Source organism: Mastigoproctus giganteus, chromosome 5 (genome assembly GCF_048544385.1).
Source record: "Mastigoproctus giganteus isolate SK-2022 chromosome 5, ASM4854438v1, whole genome shotgun sequence".
NCBI lineage: Eukaryota > Metazoa > Arthropoda > Arachnida > Uropygi > Thelyphonidae > Mastigoproctus > Mastigoproctus giganteus.
In genome coordinates this window covers 215,640,604-215,651,397 of record NC_143579.1, presented here as the reverse complement: position 1 = coordinate 215,651,397, position 10,794 = coordinate 215,640,604, and positions in this window count along the sequence as shown.

Genomic DNA, 10,794 nt, shown 5'->3' with positions numbered 1-10,794 from the left:
GCCATTATCTATAGCTTGCAAAATCCTAATTTTCTGCGATTGGTAAAGCCATCCGCTTACTTGGAGCCATGCCAATAAACATACACTCTACCTAACTTCTAGAAGAGGTTCATTTAATTACCACACTGCGAGAAAAGAGTGTTGGAAATCTTAACAAATGATTTCTGATGGTAAGACTGCAGTTCGTCAATTACTTTAATATATTTGAAGCGGTCTGTCATTTTTAAAGGCGAATATTGTAATAAAAAAAAGATTTCACGTTGAAGAGGTAGAAATTTATGGTCTTTATAAGGAAATCCCTTTGTTGTCAATGTCTTTATACTCAATGTAAAGTAGCATTATGGTTAATGAGAAATTTGCCGGGTCCAACCACATTGGACGTTATAACGTGCTGGGACGTTGAAAAGAGGTAGATATAAAGAGCTTGGACTGCATCGCAATTTATTCTTTATTTTATTTCGTCTCGGTGTGTGACAACATTCAGTGATTTCGACCTCTCCCCCACCCCCCGTTCTTATTATTTTTTCAAGAACACTTGAGCCCATCTTAAAAGTGTGATGGCCTAAAAGAAAATAAGAGACCGGGAGGACTGTAGCCAGGGGCTGTACCCACAGGGGTGGTTTGGATTCTATTCCCCCACAGTTGACGAGAGATTTCACGTCATAATTAACAGGTTATCCCCCACCTATTAATAGGTCAAATCCTCCATTTTTATATTTTTGAATGTGTATTTATGTATGTTGAGCGCCAAGCAACCAAGGCTATGAGGCGTCGGGCGAGACTATATTGCGTCTGTCTTCTTTGGTCAATTTGTCAATTTGCAGGACGAAAAAGGCGAGTTTGGGCATAAAAAACCAAGTGTCCCTTGCTAAGAACGAATAACTCAGCCACGTTACGAAAATTCCTTGCATCATTGACGAGATTCGAACCCAGGCAAAGAGGATCTCGATGCTCCTATCCCCATGTTCAAATCTGTCATCACTGGAGCCCTGCTGAATCATTGCGAAATTGTATTCTGTTTTCCTGTATTTGTATTCAGTTCTGTATTTGAATGCTGTATCTTTTTGTATTTGTACGCCGTATTTTGTAACCTGTTTTTGTATTTCTATGCCATATTTCATTCTGTTTTTCTCAAACTGCTACATGTGAACTCCTGCCGCTCGTCGCCATGTTGGGATATTGTGCTATAAGTCTGTATTTCACAATAAAGATTTATTTTATTACGTCGCATTTTAGGGGAAAACCTCGAGTTGCGTAGTTAGTTAACATGCTTACAAGTTAGTGCAAATGCATCAGATCTGCTCGCAGCTAACTACTAAATAGTTATAAGATTGGCATCATTATGTATATAATATTGTGAATTCCTTCACAACGAGTTTTGAGTCCTGTACGAGGTTCTACTCCTTTGTAGGTCGGTGCACTTAATAAAATGGATACTCAGTGTAAATATTAAATACATATAACTGAAAATAAATAAAATGGATAAATATTTTAAAATAATGACAAAAATCTATAATTAGTTCCCCTTGTGCTGTTTAATAATCATAAAAAACTAAGTGGGTCAGGTCCGTAAGTCTCAGGTCCGTCTCCCTCTGGGGTGACGGACCTGAGACTTGGTAGTGTCGACATTGAATCATAGCCAATATGGAATCAGTTATTCTGTGACCGTGCGCCCATTCCTTCATATTATGACTTGAAAATATCCGTTATTAGTAATATTCAGTTTTATGTACACTCAGTGATCACCGAATTATGACCACCCGTTCCGTAATGGACTGTGCCGCATAGCTCGCACTGTAAAATGCCGAACAGCTTCGTACGCTAGAGCAGCGAAAATTTGAATTTGGTTGTGTAAGTTAAAGTGATAAAGTAGCAGTTATGGACGTAGTAAAGACATCGCGGAGTTTCACAATGGCATGATTATGGGAGCTCGTGCGTCGGGTGTGCAAAGAAGGTATGGAGCGAGTCAAACCATCCCCTGTCGACAGAACTGTAAAAGAACTGTAAAGGATTATTCAAGGTGGATGTTGTGGTGAGCGAAGGATGCAGTGCGTTGTACGGGCTCAACTGCAGGTCACTGTGCGACAGCTGACACCACAATACAAATGGGGAATGCATGGTGCCCACTGGGCAGGTGGCGGTGGTTGCTTAATATGGGGCATGTTTTGCTAGCAGGGACTAGGGCCTCAGGTGCGTATGGACCAATGTTTCACTAGTGAGGTCTACGTCAGATACCTTTTGGTGGGAGAGTGCCCTCAGGTCCCTTAGACTGGCAAACTGCAATAAATATCTTTACAAAGTCATAAGATCCTACTTCATATTCAAAATTTATAAACAGAGGTTGCCCACAGAGGTCAGTGCTAGGACCACTCCTTTGGAACTCCGTACTTGACCAGTGGCTCACCAGAAGCCTTGACAACTGCGTCAATTTCGCCTATGCAGACGACTTGGTTATTTGCATTGCAGGAAGATCCAGGAGGACCCTTGAGGACCGAGCAAAGACTGTCCTGGTAAACTGAACCCTCACAAATAAATTAAAAATATCAAACACAAAAACAAAGCTATTGAGCTACAAAAACAGGTTGGATTACTGCAGACCTCCTAAAGTGCTCACTCACGGGAAGCAAATTGCATATGTGGCACAAACTAAACACCATGGCATCACAGTGGACGACAGGCTCAGTTTCCAACCACATGTGAACAGTTCAACAAACAAAATCAAAGCCTTCGCTACAGCCGTCATCAGGATCTCCCGTTCGGACTGGGGACTCACCAAAAGAACCCTCTATCTCTTTACTATAAAGCTATGCTGCTGGGGTCTGGTTCTATAGGATCGCTAACAGCAAAATCCGGGCCAAACTCTTTTTCATGCAAAGAACCATGCTGCTTGCTACACACCGAATACCAAGAAAAACATTAACTAATGCACTTCAGGTTGTATCAGGGGCCCTCCCCTTGGATCTGTATATAGCTTATAGAGGCTGCATCTACAAACACAAAAAAGGCCTACCAACCTCACTCCTTGGAATAGACTGCAATCCTGCTACGAATATCAAACAGGGAAAAAAAACCCTATGGAATAAACTCCTCTCCCTTTGGCAGGTTAGATGGGATGAAAGTTCCACTGGAGAGGTCACCAGACTTTTTATCCCGGATGTCACCTTTGCCATGAACAAGCTACATTGTGATTGGTTCTACCCATCCATGAGCACATCTACATCCTAACAGGACATGGCGCTCTTAAAGCGAAACTGTTAGAATTCGGACTGGCGACAAATCCTCACTGCTCCTGTGGGGAAGAGGACTCCTGCAACTACATCCTATTGTCCTGCCCCAACTACGAAGAATAACACTTAAAAATAAGGTTAAGAACATCTCAGAAATCAATCTTAAAGCCTTAATTGAAAATTAGACTAACTTTCAAGCCCTTCAAATCTTCACCAACGATGTTTTCAGCAGAAGAATGCAGATGCTTCACCACACTGGATAATTCAACAAGCTCTTGTTGAACTGTTCCCTGTGTCACCTACCAGCCATCCTGGACTTGAATCCTTTTAATCTCTGAACTTGTTCAGAGATGTCACCCACTGATTTTATTATTATTATTATTATTATTATTTTATTTATTTATTATTATTATTAATTAATTAATTTTATTTTTTGTTTATTATTATATATATATTTTTTTCCTGCTGGTAACCAGGACTGGGCATCCTGAGTACGGGATTACTGGAATCCACTGGTATTGCACTGCCTCCATTGGATGCGAGATTTTAGCGCACTACTGAGGCGCAGATAGTAGATTATGCCCGGCTCCACGTGCCTTGGGATGGGCATCAGGCAGCAGTTTCTCAGGTATTGACTGCTCACATTTCAGGCCCTGTTTACACAGATTGTGTAGTCAATACAGAGACAATTTGCGGAGATGGACCCAGGTACTGCATTCGCTACAAACAGGCCACATACATACACACACACGTACATAAATGTCATTGAGGTGCATACATGTACTGTATCTCTTTTACTTTCGAGTCTTTGAGAGTTTTGTTGCATTCTACAATTTTGGAAGAGAAGCTCCATTTTCTGCTGGAGTTTCTTATACAGGTTCGAATGATATAAATCGAGAGTGTTTCTGTTTATGTATTTTTTATTTATGTAAATAAATAAATAAAAAATACGTCAGCTCCTAGGAGACCATGTGCACCCTGCCATGCTGCATTTTGTTTTTTTTTTCGGACAGAAACGGGATCTTCCAAGACGATAATCATTTTTATGATCCTGAATCCAAATTAGAAAACATGCAGTGAAAGCAGATCCCCAACCCCAAAAAAGTTTCGAACCTAACCATTAGTTGGAAAAGTTTTGGTCTCAGTTTTCTTGGACACAAAACGATTGTTGCTAACTGATTACCTTGCACCTAAAACCATAATAACAGCGGAATATTATTCCAGCATTATGGCAAAGTTAAAAGCTGCAGTTCTGGAAAAAGACAAAGTTCGGTCATCGGTTTTTGCTTTTTTATGACAATGTACCCGTGCACAAAGTCCGGGTTGCACGTACTGTACAACCCAGATCTAACCCTAAGTAACTGTTATTTGTTCAGAAACCTCAAGTCTTATCTTCGTTGAAATCATTTTAAAGGTTATAGAGAGTTAAAAGAAGCTGTGGATGCCTGGTTTGATGAGCAACCTAAAGATTTTTTTGGAGGTTAAACTCTGCAGATTAAATACATTCCGAGTGAATATGTTGAACGTTAAAAAAACAAAAAAAAAAAAAAGTAGCATTTTGTACTTATGTGTTTTATACTCCGTTCTCAGAACTTTTTTACCACCCCTAGCATGCACTCCCGTCTAACAGTTTGGAATCACCTTTCATTTTTATATTTATTGAATTAGGACCAACCTTTTACTAATTTTTATTAAAATATTTTCTATTATGTCTAAAAATCAAAAAACTTAAATAATATTTAAGAAATATTTATATATATCAAGAATATTCCAGAAAGGTATAATATTCCTGAATGTGGTAGAACAATGGAGAAGATTCCTGAATATGGTAGAATGTTGTAGATGATTCTAGAATATTTTAGAAAGTGGGAGGTATTGTTTCAATATTATAGAGATTGTAGATGATTGTGGTGTTTTGCAGCAATATACATTGAGGAGTAAGAGCTGTAAATTATAAAATCGAACACCCATCATTCAGAAACAGTGTCTGATGTTTCGTAACATAGAAAGAAATAAGGAACTGAGTGCTGAAAAAGGAAGTGCTACTATAACTCTGTATAAAGAATTTTATTCCATCAGAAGCATTGGCAAAAAAACTGTTTCATTTAAAGGAGTACAAACTACCATTCCACGATTCATTCAAACTACCATTCGAGACTGCGCATTCATGGAGAGAGAATATGACCAGGAAGCCCGCGCGTAATAACGGAAGCACAAGTTAAGACTATAACATTGATTTTTAAATCCTACTGTGACTAAAATCCGAGCTCGGTTCAATACGAACAGAGAAACTCCCGTGTCTACATTCGCTGTAAAACTTCGTCTTAAATAAGCAGGACTTGATGGTCGTGTAGGGGTCCTAAAACACTTATTAAAACCGGAAACCGAAAGAAACGGTTGACTTGGGCTAAGAGCCATCAACCTTGGAGGTCAACTGAAGAGTGCAAAAGCGCACTGTGGACAGATGAATCCAAATTTGAACCTTTTGGATCCAAGCGTAGAGTTTTTGTGGGACGATCAACTGAAGAAAAAATGGTACTGCCACCTGTTTAGTGCCTACAGTCAAGCACGGTGGTGGTTCATCATGATCTGGGGTGGGTGACATTGTAAGAATTGAAGGAATTTTAAGAAAAGAAGGCTATAAAAACATTCTTAAACATAATGCAATATTATGTGGACTTCGACTTTGTGGAAGAAATTTTCTATTACAACAAGACAATGACCCGACCCAGAGACTTTCCAGTAACTATACAAAATGAGTGGGTATTGCAAATTATGGTGTGGTTATCCCCATTGCCTGACTTAAACCCAACAGAGCTTTTATGGGATAATCTAGACCGTCAAGCCCGTGAAGTACGTCCACCTTCACAAAATTTATGGAGAACTTTGCAGATCACTTGGAACAATGTTAGTCAAGATGCTATTATAAAATTAATCATCAGAACTCCACGTCTGTGTAAGGCAGTGATAAAATCTCTTGGAGGATATTTTAAGGAAAAATCGTTATAGTTGTTAATATTAATCATTTCAATTTTTTTTTTTTTTTTGCTGCAACTTTTTTCGCCGCTTAATAAAAATCTTAAAATACTTTGTAGTGTGTTTTTTATATGAATATTATACCTTACATTGTCATAACTAATTAAAAAAATTAACATAAATTGTTGTAATACGCCGTGATTCCAAACTTTTGGCGGGAGCCAAAACAAAATTAATATCCTCCTTAGCACAAGGGGGAAGGAGGATATTATTTTTAATATCCTTCTTCGCCCTAAGATATTATTTTCGAGCTGTGGTTAACGGATGGTTTAGGCACCCTTTACTTTTATTATAACTATGTACAAACAATTCAACAAATCGGGGATTCCTTCTGTGTAGGGGCTGGAGTGTAGTGCATCCGCTGCATCCCCCCTCCTTTACATTTCACTAAGCTAATCAGAAATTTGGTTTCTGATGATTCATAACGGATATTTACTTGTCTGTAAAAGTGTTCAAGGGCCGATTTGCATGTTTTTTGGGCTGAATAACTTAAGGGAAAACCGTACTTCCTCCCCCCTTATATCGACTAATTACAGCCTCGATTGAAGAGGCGGTTTATATAAACAAGTGTCCAATTCTGAACGGTTACGACAAGCGAAAAAGGGATCACACGCGGCGTCTAACTTTGGTTGCCCAGAGAACTGGGCGTGAAAATTAATTTACATGGCAAGCTCTGCAATTTTTTTTTTTTTTTTTTGGTAGTTGTTGGCGCATCGGCTTCTATGGCTATAATGCACCTCCCAAGGTTTTTGCAGTACTTTGATCCAAGCCCGAGGCGGGATTCGAACCCGCGACCTTTGGGCTGCTAGGCAGGTACTTTACCCACCTGGCTAGCCCGGTCAGCGCTCTGCAATTGGATAACCGCAATTCTCTGCTCATTGTACGCTTAGGACACCCACTGACCATTCAATGCATCAAGTATATTAATAAATTTTTTAAATTTTCTTGTATTAGGCGGTAGAATGTATAGTATTTTATTCAAAAATAACTTAAAAGCCAAGGATAAAACGCGCTATTTCCATAAATACAATAAATAAATTTTCTCTTTATACTCTGGGACGACCAGTGCAGTTCACAAGATAAAGAGAATACAAGAAACTGCACCGTATTTAGCTGTTCGCAGATGTGTAGTTCGTGTGCAAACAGCAAGGTTTTTCTGTGATATATATACCGCATCTTCAGAGACATAAATATGATACCCCTAATACATATCTCGCTTCGAGCAGAAGAATATATACTGTATGCATCAGGGCTGAATGATTGATGGCTTTAGGCCCAGATCCAAACTCGGTATAACATGAAAGAGATGTCTTGTGTTCTATTAAACGAAATATCTTCTTGAAAAGGAAGGTTTGTTGAAATTATGAAGTATTATGTATAACTTATAGAACCTATATATTAAACTATATAATTTTTAATTTTAGTTTTACTTTTATAAATCTCTTTTGATGTCCTCCATATTCTTCAATTTTCAATTCTAATGTCCCCCCCCCCCGCGCCAGCCTTTTAAACGTCTAGTGTATGGTAACCTAGTTCAGAAAGTAATCGTGATCAAGCCTTTTTTGTCTTTTGTCAGACTTCAGCGTCCTTTTGGCATGGCCCAATCAATATAGATGGAAAAACACAGCCTGGCACATTCCCAATGATAAAACCAGATCTAAATGTTCCTCCATATTTGCAACAGAATTTTCTCTCTTGAGAGACTCGTAATCCATCTATTAATAGTGATAAACTCTAAAAACTTTGTGAGGGGCATTGGATTACTACTAGTATGAGTAGTGGCAAATGATGCAAAGAAGCAAGCTTATACATCATAAGACAAGGAAAAAAAAAAACCTACATTATTTGTCCATCTTCCTCTAATAGCTTGTCTGGTTCCTTTGAGTTTTGAATTATTCAAAGAAGAATTATCCACTTCCGCAACAACAGATGGTAGTTTGTTCCAAAAATCAACCATCCGCTCGCCGAAGGCACATCTCCCCTGCAACCATCCTTCCTCAATTTGAATTTATGCCCTCTCTGTATGTTATCTGAGCAAGAGGAAGAATTCCATCAGTATTGAGCTTACTCAATCCATTCAAAGTCTTAAACACCTCAGTCACATCTCATCGTAGGTGTGCAATCTCCAGACGCTGCAAGAACTGAAGTTTTTTCGATTTCAGATCCGAAGCACTCGGTCTTCAGCGCAGAGGGGAAGTCTCAAAATGTTTAATAAATGGTTATGACAAAACGTAGGGGTTGCCATGGCACGATCCTGTCCTTTAGTCTTACAAGAGCACTATTCATATATGATCGCTATTACTTTTATAACAAATAAGAATCCATAAAAATGTCCTGGCTAGCCCATCACAGTCAACTGGGCTAGTTACTGGGGTCTTCTATGTTGAATGAATGTTAAAAGGATGTTTAGCTAAATGTAGTACCTTCTTTGTATTTTTTTAAGTCTTATGTATGCCCTTCTGACCTGTGTGCTATACAAGGTAGGTTTACAACAACAAAACCATTAAACTGATATTAAACTTAAGGAAGAGAAAAATTATAAATTTTGGCAATCCCAGTTTAAAGTGTCATGCTTTCCCATTAATAAAATTCGGTTTTATTTATGCATTCATTTAATTTTACTTATTTATTTTGTTATAAAAGATGAAATGGAAAAATACACATTATAATTTCCCTTACGTTTAAATATATTTTAAATTAGAAATAAAAATTGTCTCGGAAAATACCACAAATGAAATATCAATCGCGAATCTTTTTTGAAAAACTATTAGAGTACACATTCACACGCACAAAAAGGGGTGGTATTTACATAAAATGCAGCCAAAAGGGGGGGGGGGATGACAGAATTACAACTGTAAGACATTTCCATGTTCAATATAGACGTGCCTTACCGAGCAGAATTTATTAATCTTAGCGGATGTGAAGCACAGTATTTTTTTTTAAATTTTATTTCCCTAATATGCGGGAATTTTATGTGAAGTTGTTAATTGCTCTGAAAGAACAGTGTGATTATTATACTTACCTATTTGTTTTTCTTCAAACAAAAGAACGCATAGCATACTTCTCTTCGCCCACTTTCTTGTTGGCAAAGAGCAAAAAAACTGGGTCTAAAACGAAACACTAAAAAGAAAGCCCCAGAGATGAATTCCAAAAAATCGAAAAAAAAAAAAAAAAAAAACATTAAAGAAAAATGTTTATGTCTGTCTGAGCTCAGTCTACATCAAAACAAAACAGTCTATCATCCCATTTATAAAAATTCTCCTCGCAAACAACATTACCATGGCGACACACTCACACGCTTATAAATCAAACTATAAGTTGATTTAAATGCGTATTCAATTTTACAAATTGCTGTTTAGCAACTTTTTATATTTTACATATTTTATACATTTCATAAAGTTTTAAAATTTTAAATAATATATAATTCATATTTAATATATCAGTTTACAATTTTATAGACATGCTAATAATTTTATCAATATATTCCAATATGCCTCTAATATATTTATTACAATATATGATTAATATTAACTGATTATTTATATTATTAATTATACTATTAATATTTTTTTGCACATCGACAAATATTTAAAAACTCCATTAGAAGACTTTTCAAAAAATCAAACACTCATACGAATTCCGCGACATTAATTGTAGGCTTAGGAGAAAAAGTTACCTCGCAAAAGTCTTCTGTGCGCGTTGCCATGACCAGTAGCCAAAACGATGCTACTGCGCATCCTAACTGAGCTTGCTTCCTCGATTATTTCCGTAACCGCCATGATTGGTTAAATGCAGCACAACGTTTTTGGATTAAATTTTAAGTTATTAATCACCGAGGCTCACGTAAAAGGATACAGGAATTTCGCAACGCAATCTGAAGACATTAATCAAACAGTCTAGCGCACGAGACTATTATCAGTCCGCGAGGATGGGATCCTCAGCAGCTACTTACAGAATTTGTCCGAGTCTCCCACATATTCAAAGGTTATGAAACTCAAACTTATCTTTTACGTTGAATGGATAAATCCGTTAACTCTCGGTTACACTTAGAGAGTTTTGTTTTTATTAAAAATTATTTTTATAATAAGCTTTAAGAGTGTAATGCCCTTTTAACAAACAGTATAATCTCGTTGGACACAAATCGTTTGCTGTATAATTGGTTTGCGACTATGCGCCACCTACAGCTTTAAAGTTCGCAAGTAAAAATTTTTCTGGAGCGATGCCATTTTCATAACGAGAAAAAACAGAAAGAAAGAAAAAACCCACTGATTATCACCTCACAAAAGAGCGAAATATATGAATATATTTGATAAAATAAATTATAATTTTGATTTCCAAATCAATTGCAAATTAAAAATGATATAAATTACAAATCATCATCTTTATGGAATCTGTTACGTTTATGTATTATTCAGCAAATCAATATATTTGGTACATAATATATTTTGAAAAATACAGAATGTAAACAAATCAGAATTTTAATATGGAAATATTCAGCTGACATAGTAATAAAAATAATATTTTGATCAAT